We start from the raw sequence: 11,745 nt of genomic DNA on the forward strand, positions 1-11,745 counted from the left end.
GCAAACCTTTCCATGCCCTTTCCATGTGAGGACCTCACATACCTTAGCCCTCCTGCTCTGCATTGCCCTAGCTGTCCCATGAGCATTCAGAACCTTCCTGTCTCCTCACTGAAAGCCAGTTACACTGCCCTTCCACCCACACTCCCACCGCCCCCTAGTCTAGCAACTCTCCTGGCTGATCCCATATGTTCTGTCTACTTCCATGTCACGTGCACGCTGGCCTTGGAAGGCTGTCGCTCCTACTCCCCACATGACACACACACTCCGCTTCCTCACCTGTCTGTGATGCCCACCTCACCTGTCTTTGACACCCGCCCAATCAGGAGGCCTGGTACTCAGGCCTTTCACTGCCATTGCTTGTGCTCTAGTGGCATTACCACCATGACCTACAGATGCTGCCTCCGACACTGGCCTCCGCATTCATCCTAGTCCACACAGCGGCCACTACTTGTGGCTGTCTCCAACCTGATTCTGTCCTCTGAACTCCAGGCCTCTGTGTAAAACAGCCCATTTGACCCCTCCCCTTACAGTCTCTGGAACATCTGTGACATGATACAAACTGACTTCACACGTTCCATCTGAAAACTTCTCATCCTGCTGACTTCCCATTTTAGTTCATGAGGCATCCATCCTTCCTAACGAGGCTGAAAACCTGGAGTCATCCCTGATTCTCCCTTCCATTCCACCTCCTCATCTCCCTCACACTCCATATCATGGCCTAAAACATGGGCAGGTATAGTTCAAAACATATCCAGAAGCCAACCATTCTATCTCCATAGCCACTACTTTGCGTAGCCACCGCCAACTGCTCCAAGAAATTCCTGCCAGGTCTCCCTGCCTGCACTCACGCCCCCAGTCTGTCTTCCACATTACAGCCAGAGGGAGCCTGTTAAAATCTGGGTCACAGCACCTTCCTCTTCTACTTCAAACCTTCACACCAACTTGACAGAGGCCCAGGACCTCAGGCTGTCATTCCAGGCCTGATACCACCTGTGCACCCCTCCCCGTGCCCACTGGCTCCTCACTCCCAACGGATACAACACAGACCAGCAGTTCCTTAAACATCCCTGCTAGGTCTCACCTGCAAGCTTTTGAACTTCTAAATCCTGTGGCCAGCCAGGGCTCCCTGCCACATTCTACCCTATCAGTTGTCAGAAACGGGAACTGCTGCATGTAACCTGGGACTAAATATAAAGTCCTGGGCTTGGTGAAAACACATGGTCTTCAGACGCAAGAGAGTTAGAAGAATGGGAAAAATCTCAGGGCACTACCATTCCCTGAGGGTATATATATCGAGGTGCCAAAACTTTTGAGGTGATAATTGAGATGGGTTCAAGGTGGGATGCCCTCCACTCACCTGTACAGAATCCATAAGCATTTCTGCCACTGCCATGGGACCCTGTGGGAAGAGGGAGGCCATGAGAAATGGGCAGCCGTGGTAGGATCCAACACGCTGTGCTGGTCCATCACCCCTGCCCTGCCCCAAAGCAAAGCGACCTCAGCCTGATGGTCCAAGCTCAGCTCCTCAGACCTCAGTGCTGCCTCTTAACAGCTAGGTGACCTTGGAGAAGGACCAAATCTCCCTGAACCTAAGGAAAAAAAAATGCTTATGGGGGTTAAGAATGCTTCTGACTTCATAGGGCTCAAATTGGTATCAAATGTAAGGAATGCATACTATGTATTGTTGCATTACACAGTATGCTATTACTATGTCAGCTATTGCTGTGCATAGGATTGAGTTTCCATATATTTTCAGTGCAGATGAAGTGGTAGGGTTTTAAATTTTGGGGTCTTATTTTTGCTGCTTTTTAAGGTTTCACAGAATATCATATCTAAAACTACATTGTAAGCAAACACTTAGAAGGAAATTAATGTCAAGCCAATTATAAAGTGCTAGCATAAACTGAACTTATTAAGTAGGCTCACTTCTAATTGCCTACCTGTGTGTACATATTGATAGGGATATTGGTTAATTAGTGATGAAATCAATACATTTTATATAATCTTAAGTTAATGAGTTGTAGGGAGAGACTGAGCAGACAGGTCAGCTACTAGTCCCTTCAGCAACCAGGCCTGCCTGCAACATAATTCTCTGAGGGGAGCTTGTTGGGGGACCCTGACTGAAGCAGTGGATCACATCTCTTGCTCTGGGGCTGAAGGAGGTGAGGCAGCAGTAACCTGGTCTTGGACCCAGTGGCTCCACCAGCCTGGTCGACATTTCCGTTGTTCCATACGGAGTGGCCTTGAGGGTTAGCAAGGTCTGCAAGTGGAGAATCTGCACCAGCCAACTGGCAGACTCCTTACCCCATTGAGGCCTCCCTTTCTACAGACACAGGCCAGCGTCCCTCCTATGTCGGGTCCTCTCTTTTCTGGAGGGAACAGAGGGGATGCCAACACCCGCTCCCTATGCCTTCCCTCCCATCTGAAATAACAACCTTAAGACTCTCCTCAGTTTGGTCCCCAGGCCTGCCCTGGTCCAGTCCGCACTCTCCACTCCTTTGATATCGCCAATCCTGCTCCCTGCCTCAGCTTCCAGATCTTTATGTTCACCTACACATATGATATATCCATGTCATAACATCTCTATCTTGAGACATGTCAGGGTCACATGTCCCGAATCCAACTCATGATCCCCCCAGAAACCTGCTCCTTGCACTGACTTCCCTATCTGAATACTTTCAGATGTTCAGGAAAAAATACTTAGGATGGTGGTTCACTCCCTGCTTTTGCTCACAGGTATATGTGATGCATCAGAAAATTCTTCAGGCTCTACTGAAATCTACCCAGAATCTCATCACACCTCCCCTCTAACCGCCACCGCCCTGGGCCAGCCCCCACCACTCCCCTGGGCTCTATTGCTGTGACCTCACAAGCCTCCATTCCCCGTCTTGTTTTCATCCATTTTAAACTTCTAACTCAGGGCGTACCGCTCCTCACCGCCGTCCCTTCACAATCTTCCATAGCTTTTAGCTGCTCATGTCGCCGCTCCAGGCGACACACCTGGCTCTGTGTTCCCTGTAGACACAGACCCCAGGTGTCCCCAGCGTTGCCGACTCAGCAGCACCTGCAGCCTATGCATAAGCCACCTCCCACCTCATCACATGGCGGACACGGGGACCTGAGTGCAGGAAACCAAGCGGCGCCCCTCCACCCGGCCTCCGCTCTCCGACTGGGAGCCGGGCGGGGTGAGGCCCGGGGGATGCAGCACCCACCTGAGTCCGCGGCCCCCGCCACCGACCTGTAGGGAAAGCGGGACCGGAGCTGGGCGACGGGGCGGGAACAGGGCGCCGCCGTCACCAATGGGCTCGCTCAGTCGGGCCTCACAGCCGACTCCGTGCAGCCGGGACAACTCTCCTCGCACTTTTCTGCTCGCTCACCACAATGCCCACGAAACGCCTCTGAGGCGTTGAGCCGGTGACAAACACTAAAACGACCAAAATAACCGTAAGGGACGCCGGCAGTCCCGCCCCAACGATGCGCGCGCTGTATGCGCCCCTCTCCTAAGCCCTCATTGGTTCAGTCGCCACCGCCACTGCCGTCCGGACCGTAGAGACTTCTGGGTATTGTAGTTTCCGCTACGGCCACCACTTATCGCCTCTCAGAGCGTAAGTCACTTATTAGTGGCCGACGACAGGCTAGTGACTTGGTCAGGGGCGGTGGGAAATAAGAGTTACAAGTCTCCAAGGAGAGGGCGAGGCTTCGCTTCTCTTAAAAAGGACACACCCAGATTTCCTGGCGAGCAGTGTAGGAAGTCACAGAAAGGTTAGGGACCTGTTATTTCAAGCTTTATGAAGCACAGCAAATTCCCAAAGGCTAACACATCCAAAGGGACCATGTCATAATGACATTCTACGTCCACTCATAGCTGTCAGATAGCTTGTCGCTTTTCAAATACACGTAGACTTAAGTTCTGGTATCTGTTTAATGAGCTTCCAGTATATTTGGCCCAGGACAAGAAAAGACTCAGACAGAGGCCTGGTGGGAAAGATGCAGCAGGGATGACAGGAGCTACAGAAGTAAGTAGAAAGGGTGCAGCTGTGCCTCTGGTTCCCACAGAAAACATCTTTCCTGGCTGTATCGTCAGTGATTGTGTATGAACCCAGTGCACAACACATTTCTTCATGTTTACTACTCCATACCTCAGATATTTTTCTATTCTTTTAAGAATCTGAAACCCATCTGAAAAGAATGTCACTTATACCATCTTCTGCCGGGGCAATGTGTGCTCAGATATTTTTCTATTCTTTTAAGAATCTGAAACCCATCTGAAAAGAATATCACTTATACCATCTTCTGCCAGGGCAATGTGTGCTCTTTTCATAGCCAGAGCATGTGTACAAAAGGAGCATCTTGCCCCCAAGGCAAAGCTGTGGGATTCCATGATCTCATCTCTTTGCTGGGAAGTGATTTATCATTTCACTTGAAATTGCAGCAGCAGTGTCATCAAAGGGAGTTAACATTATCTGTGAAAAACGCTTGTGGATAGAAATTACTGTAAGGTAGTAATAATGATTATGTAGTTATTTAAAGAAAGTAGCACCTATGACATGTAAAAAAAAGTTTAGGGCCGGCCAAGTGGCTCAGTTGGTTAAGAGCTTTCTCAAGAGTGCGAGCTCTGAGCAACAGGGTCGCTGGTTTGATTTCCGGCCCGAGCTGAGCTGCTGCTGAGCTGCCAACAGGTGGCAGGATGGTTCAGCTAAAAAAAAAAAAAAATTAGATCTCAGTGCAATTTAAGTAAGAGAGTTAAGTTTGAAAAGCCAGAGAATGAAATTGAGCCTGTAGTGGTGCTGGAATCTTGAGCACGCTCAGGCTTTTGTCTCCAAAATGTGATTTTTTTTTTCATACTTGAAAATGTGGCTCACTAACGGCTTGGAGTGATACAGTATTTGAAAGACTTGATAGTAAAGTGAAAATGAATAGGGTAGCTTTGCTGTATTCACTGATCTAAGAAATGTTCAGTGAGCACCTGCTGGATTTCAGGCACAATAGGTGCCAGCTGCTCTGTGTATACAGAGCTGTTCTGTTTTCTTAGATTCAGTATTTTGTCTATTTAGCATTCATTTATCACAAGGCCAAACTAATAATCAAGTTGTGCAAGTCAGCTTCCAAGGGCTTGAAAACCTTGAAGTACAAACACCCCAAAACAAACCCTAATGTGTTTTCACTTCCTGCCCAATAGGGATGTCCCCACCTAGATACTTCCTGCCACTTTAATCATTAAGGCGTAATCCCGGTTTCTCCCCCACCTGCTTCTTCCCACATGTGACACGGTTTCATGTGGACCTCTGTGGTGTGCCTGGCCTCTCATTTCTAGGGTGTCAAAAGTGTAGCTAGGCTATTCCATGGTAGTGCTGCTTTGGCATTTTGTTTGGTCAAGTAGGCTGCAGGGACCTTAAACTGACAAGGGACAGGAGAGGCAACTGAGATCTCTGACCATCTTTGAGATTTCTGACTCCTGAGCCATATCTTGCAAGGCTTCAGAGCAGCAGAGGAGGGATGCTGGGGGACAGGCAGTACAATGCACAAAGCCCAGCCCTGGCACCCACAACAAATACGCCAGTAAAGGAATTAGTAGTATTCATGGTCTGGATGTGGTAAACCCAGATGTACCTTGGAGGGAAAGGAGAAAATTAGTGCCATGCCCAAGACACTGGAGTAGGTGTGAGGACCTTACCAAGTGATGACTCTTATAATAATCTTATAGCTGTCTTATAAGATTTAAATATTCTTGATGGTGGGACACAATACAATGACATATGGGTAGATACTTTGAGCTTGGAATGATAGAAGGGCAACGGGCAGAGCTACACAGCAGGCTGTAGAGGGAGACATGATAAGCCACCTGGAGCTGTAGGGGGAACCTGTTGGGTCCAGATAATCAATAAAGAGGCTGGATGTCAAATTAGGGTTCCGAAGATTTTATTAAGCTGAGCTCAGCAACTGCCTCTCCAACTAAGGAGAGACGGCCCTAAGACTCGGGGGGTGGGGGGGTAAGGTTTTTATAAGATAGGGCTGTATGCAAAGTACATTACAGAAGCCAAGAAGAATGTGTAGTTACTTTAGTTAAAACCACATTCCGCTGTTGTAACAGTGTTATGTCCAGGTGTCTTAACAATATATCATGACCGGGTTGAGTTGACCGCATAAACTGTTTCTCAGAAATATGCATGTAATCAATTTTAGAAACTAAGGATGGGGGTTGAAAAACTAAAGTTAGCTTGCTTCAAGGCCTCCTGAAATGTTAACATGAAGGTGGGGAGAGGAAGGGGGAACTGAGGAATGTTGGTCTTTAACCTTTTATTCCCCAGCAGAAGCAAAGCAGGTGTACAGAAGCAAAAAGAGCTGTTAGTTTTTTGTGAAATGGTCCAATCCAGTTGTGACAAGACTACTTCTGTAAAACATTGTTAATATTTCTGTTGCAACCCATTTCTTGTAAAGCTAGGTGTTTACTGTCTTAATGGGAAGTTCTGCTTAGAGTCTAGCTGGAGTAGCTGAAGTACGATTTTTAAAAGTAAGTCTGTCCAGCTGAGTCTGTCCGGCCTAGGGTCAAGGCCGAGATCCTTACAAACCCTATGTATAGCAAGTGGCCTGGAGCTAGATAGGTTTCTAGGCTCCCTGCCAGTGGCCTCATTTGAATAATTTCATGGGCTCAAGGGCACAGGGGCTGTCCCTAGTAAACTGATATCTGGTTCTGGGACATCAGGGATGTTGTATAGCAGTCCAGAGTGTGAGTGCCTGATAAGGACAGTGGTTGGAGTGTGGACTTAATCCGCTAATACAAAAGGGGAAATGGCCACCATCAAGCCAGGAACTCAAAAGTGGATCAAGATGGACAACCAAGATGGCGCAGTAGGTAAATGTGCTTTCTCTCACAACCACAACAAAATTACAACTAATCTACAAAACAACCATTATTGAGAATCGCCTAAAATCAAGCCAGACTGGAGCCTTTCAACTAAGGATGTGCAGAAGAAGCCACCTCCAGACTAAGGAAGGGAAGAGACTCAGAACAGGCTGGTCTTACACCCGCATGTGACCATTAAAGATCGGGAGGGGTATTTCGGCTGTGGGGATCCCCCAACCCCCAGAGGAGTGATAAAACCCAGCCCCACCCCAGCCCAGGGTTCCAGTGCTGGGGAGAGAAGTCCCCATAATTTTTGGTTGTGAAAACCAGCGGAGATTGTCACAGGCTAAGTGTGGCTGCACTCCCAGGAGCTCTGCTTAAGCAGACCGCGCAAAGAGTTACCCACCAATGAAATCGCTTGCTCTGAGCTCCAGTGCTGGGGCAGCAGCTGGAAAGGCAGCAGGGACCTACGGTGGGCAATTGAGTTGTCTGGCTTGGGATGGGGGCTAGAGAGGTGGCTTTCTACTGGACTGGGGAGCTGGTGGAGGTCACTGTTTCTTAACTGAGCCCTCCCCCTTCCCTGCTTACGGACACAGGCAGCCACCAGATCTGAGTCTCCGTGTTGGTTCCCCATGCCCTGGTGATTTGAGATCCGGCCCCGCCCAACTTTCAAGCACACCCAGGCTGCTTTCAGTGGCTTTTTAGTGCAGACCGCCTGCCTTGGCTCAAACTACAGGCTTTCCTAGGGTCTCTCAAATTTCGCAGAACCCAGACAAGCAGCATCTGGCTTGAGCATGTCCTGTACCTCTAGCTGAGCACCCCTAAGCGTAGGTCTAGTGGCAGCCGGGCTCGGTTCGCGGCTTGGCCTCTCAAGGCATTTCTAAGCACAGCACAGGTGGCAGCCATCTGCAGATTTCTTTGTGGCTCCTGCTGGGTGGCCCAGGGTGGGGCATGGCTGTGGCTGAACTTGACCTACAATGGAGCCCCTCCAAGGTGGTCCTGGGGCTATTGCCCCCAGTGGCCAGCTTCAAAACAAGCTGGAGCATTACCCAGCCGCCTCCAAGTATGACACACTCAAGGGGGGATTAGCAGGAACCAAAGTCCTGCTGAAGCAGATCCTGCTCTGTAGGATCAGCCCCTGCACAACAACTCTTCCACTGTAGTCAAGGCCAGTCCTCACAACCAGTGAACCCAAGAGTCAGTTCCTCCCTGATGTGCAATTATCAACCAAGGCTCAACTACAAGAAGAGGGCATACACAACCCACATAAGGGACACACCTGGAGTGTGTGGCTCAGGTGACCAGAAAGACCGTCACTGAACCCCACAGCACACCTACTACATAAAGCCACTCTACTAAGACCAGAAGACATAGCAGCCCTACCTAATACATAGAAACAAACACAGGGAGGCAGCCAAATGGGGAAACAAAGAAACATGTCCGAAATAAAAGAACAGAATAAAGCTCCAGAAAATGAACTAAGTAAAATGGAGATAAACACTCTATCAGATGCAGAGTTCCAAACACTGGTTATAAGAATGCTCAATGATCTCAGAGAGAACTTCAACAGAGAGATAGGAACATAAAAATGCAGATGAAACCATAAAGAAGAACCAGTCAGAAATAAAGGATACAATAATGCAAATGAAGAATATATTACAGGGAATCAGCAGATTAGATGAAGCAGAGGATACAACCAGCAATGTAGAAGATAAGGAAGCAGAAAACACCGAACCAGAACAGCAAAAAGAAAAAAGAATCCAAAAAATTGAGGAGACTTTAAGGAGCCTCTGGGACAATATCAAGCATACCAACATTTGCATTATAGGGGTACCAAAATGAGAAGAGAGAGAGCAAGGAATTGAAAACCTATTTGAAGAAATACTATATTTCACCATGTATAATAAGATGCACCCTTTTTCGAAAAATTGGGGGTCTAAAAACTGGGTGCGTCTTATACAGTGGTTGAATGAGCACAAAAACAAGCACAAAAAAAGCGGGAAATGCAGGTAAAAAAAACCCCTACAACCACTGTATAAGACGCACCCAGTTTTTAGACCCCAAATTTTTCGAAAAAGGGTGCGTCTTTACATGGTGAAATATGGTAATGACAGAAAACTTCCCTAACTTGGTGTAGGAAATGGACATACAAGCTTAGGACACTCAGAGAGTCCCAAACAAGATAAACTCAAAGAGGCCAACACCAAGACACATCATAATTAAAATTTCAAAGTTTAAAGACAAACAGAGAATCTTAAAAGCAGCAAGAGAAAAGCAGTTAGTTACCTACAAGGGAGCCCCCATAAGACTGGCAGCTGATTTCTCAACAGAAACTTTGCAAGCAAGAGGGGAGTGGCAGGAAACATTCCAAGTGATAAAAAGCAATGCCATACAACCAAGATTATTACTCTACCCAGCAAAGCTATTATTTAGAATTGAAGGACAGATAAGGAGCTTCCCAGACAAGAAAAAGCTGAAGGATTTCATCGCCACCAAACCAGTATTACAAGGAATCTTAGAGGGACTTCTTTAAGATGGCAGGGGGGTTAAGGATGGGTGAAAGGGGAAGGGATTAAGAAGTACAAATTGGTTGTTACACAGTAGTCATGGGGATATAGGATGTAGCATAAGGAATATAGTCAATAACATTGTAATAACTAGGTATGGTGCCAGATAGGTACTAGATCTATCAGGGTGATAGATGGGAAGGGGGTTGGGGACAGGGTGGAAAAGGTGAAGGTATTAAGAAATAGAAATTGGTCAGAGGGGTAGTAGCTTGGGGGATGGGTTATCACTTTATGAGGGGTTTAAATGTCTATTATGTTGCTTTCTACACCTGAAACTAATAATTAAAAAAAAAGTTTAAAGGAACATGAAAACTACAAAAAAAAAAAAGCAGCAGATGATCAAAAGAGACAATTTCTGAGTTAATGCCTGTTGCATTTAAAGTGACCCCTCTACTTTCTTGGGGATGTTCAGAGACTCCTGGCTTAGGCATATGTTGGCCACCCACTCACTGCCTGCATCATTTCTGCTTTTTTGCAGAGCTCACCAGCTCAGAGACTTGCAGGGGTATTTGGGTGAACTGAACACAGGACCAACTCTCTTTGACAGTTAGGGTCATCGCCTCCTAAAACCTAAAACCAAGTTTACAAATTCCCATGTCAATCCTTGTTAGGATCTAGGTACATTTTATTCAAGTAGCATCAAGCAACTTTCACATAAAGATCCAGTGGTAGCTCCTTTGCAATTTTACTGTAGCCTGAGGCATATAGGGGAGGGGAGAATTGCTTTAACTGATTAAGTGCTTTACAACAAAATGACCTTAAATGAATATGCTCCCACAGAGACTGACCATGTAAGTATAAATTAATGTGTGTGTAAACGTATTTTATATATGGTATAATTTTTTTAAACTTGAAAATTTTTTAAATATTTCAAATTGTACCTGAGAGAGCAAACTTTTGATTCTCCACTCAGATTTGTGGGTCTCTCATGACATACTAGATTCTAAAAGACTGTTTCTCCCTGAAACTATGAAAAGCAACTAAAATGTTATCATCTGTGTAAAGAAATAACATTCTCAACAAATGTTAGAATGTGAAACTGTACATGATGTCCCATAACAAAGAGTTTCAAATTAATCTCTGTAGAAAAACATGTAATAATTTACAAAATAATAAAAATATGTACATAAAAAAACTGGATCAAGACAGTATTTTCATAAAACTATATGTTAAAACACTGTGGTACTGACATAAAGACTAACATATAGACCAATGAAACAGAACAGAGCTCCCTGAAATGAAAGCCAGCAGATACGATCAAATAATTGACAAGAGCGCCAAGATAATTTAATAGAGGAAGGGCAGTCTTTTCAACAACTGGTGCTGCGGAAAGTCTCCATGCATGCAAAAGAATGAAGTTGGACCCTTACTTAAACCATATACAAAAATGAACTCAAAATGGATCAAAGACCTAACAGCAAGATGTAAACACATAAAATTCTTAGATAAAAACATAGGGAAAAACCTTTGTGACACTGGATTTGGAAATAACTTCTTGGCACTGACACAAAAAGCACAGGAAACAAAACCAAAAATAGATAAATTGGACTACATCAAATTATAAAGTGTGCATCAAATAATAAAAATTATTAAAAGACACACTCTAAGAAAAAATAAACAAAAAGCAACAACAACAACAAAAAAGACACACTCAACAGAGTAAACAGGCAACCTACTGAATGGAAGAAAACATTTGCATATCATATATTCAATAAGTGGTTAGTATGTAGATTATATAAAGTGCTATAACTCAACAATAAGAAAATAACCTAATTAAAAAATGGGCAAATTTAGACATTTCCACAAAGACTATGGCCAAGAAGTACATGACCATTAATCACTATGGAAATGCTAAACAAAACCACAATGAAATACTACCTCACACCCATTAAGATAGCTGTTATCAAAAACGAAACAGAAAATAAAATTATGTTGAGGAGGATGTGGAGATACTGGAACCCTGTTGGACCGTTAATGGGAATGTAAAATGGTGCAGTCAATATTGAAAACAGTTCCTCAGTTCCTGAAAAGACTAAAGATAGAATTACCATGTAATCCAGCAATTCCACATCTGGCTATATACCCAAAAGAAAGGAAAGCAGGATCTCAAGGAGATATTTATGCAGTAATCCTCACAGCAGCATTCTAATGACAGCCAAAGTGTGGAAACGAGGGACATATCCATCAACGGGTGAGTGACTGGATAAAGAAAATGTGGTATGCACATACAATGGAGTATTGTTCAGTCTCAAAAAGGAAATTCTGAAATGTCAACTATTAAATGAAACCTGAGATCATAGTAAGTGAAGCAAGCTACTCACAAAACGACAAAAA

At 45.3% G+C, this 11,745-nt stretch overlaps 1 long non-coding RNA gene and 1 pseudogene across 1 annotated transcript; both read right to left on the reverse strand.

Annotated features, from left to right (window-relative positions):
- Nucleotides 1-11,745, reverse strand: part of LOC109376659 (zinc finger protein 547-like) — a 28,041-nt pseudogene that overhangs the window by 6,647 nt on the left and 9,649 nt on the right.
- LOC109376668 (uncharacterized) lies at nt 1,556-3,754 on the reverse strand. The gene is made up of 3 exons (XR_002122763.1): nt 3,213-3,754; nt 2,928-3,015; nt 1,556-2,550 (listed from the first exon to the last, which is right to left on the reverse strand). It is a non-coding gene; the product is annotated as an uncharacterized LOC109376668 (long non-coding RNA).

The sequence above is a fragment of the Hipposideros armiger genome, unplaced genomic scaffold, assembly GCF_001890085.2.
Source record: "Hipposideros armiger isolate ML-2016 unplaced genomic scaffold, ASM189008v1 scaffold_1168, whole genome shotgun sequence".
NCBI lineage: Eukaryota > Metazoa > Chordata > Mammalia > Chiroptera > Hipposideridae > Hipposideros > Hipposideros armiger.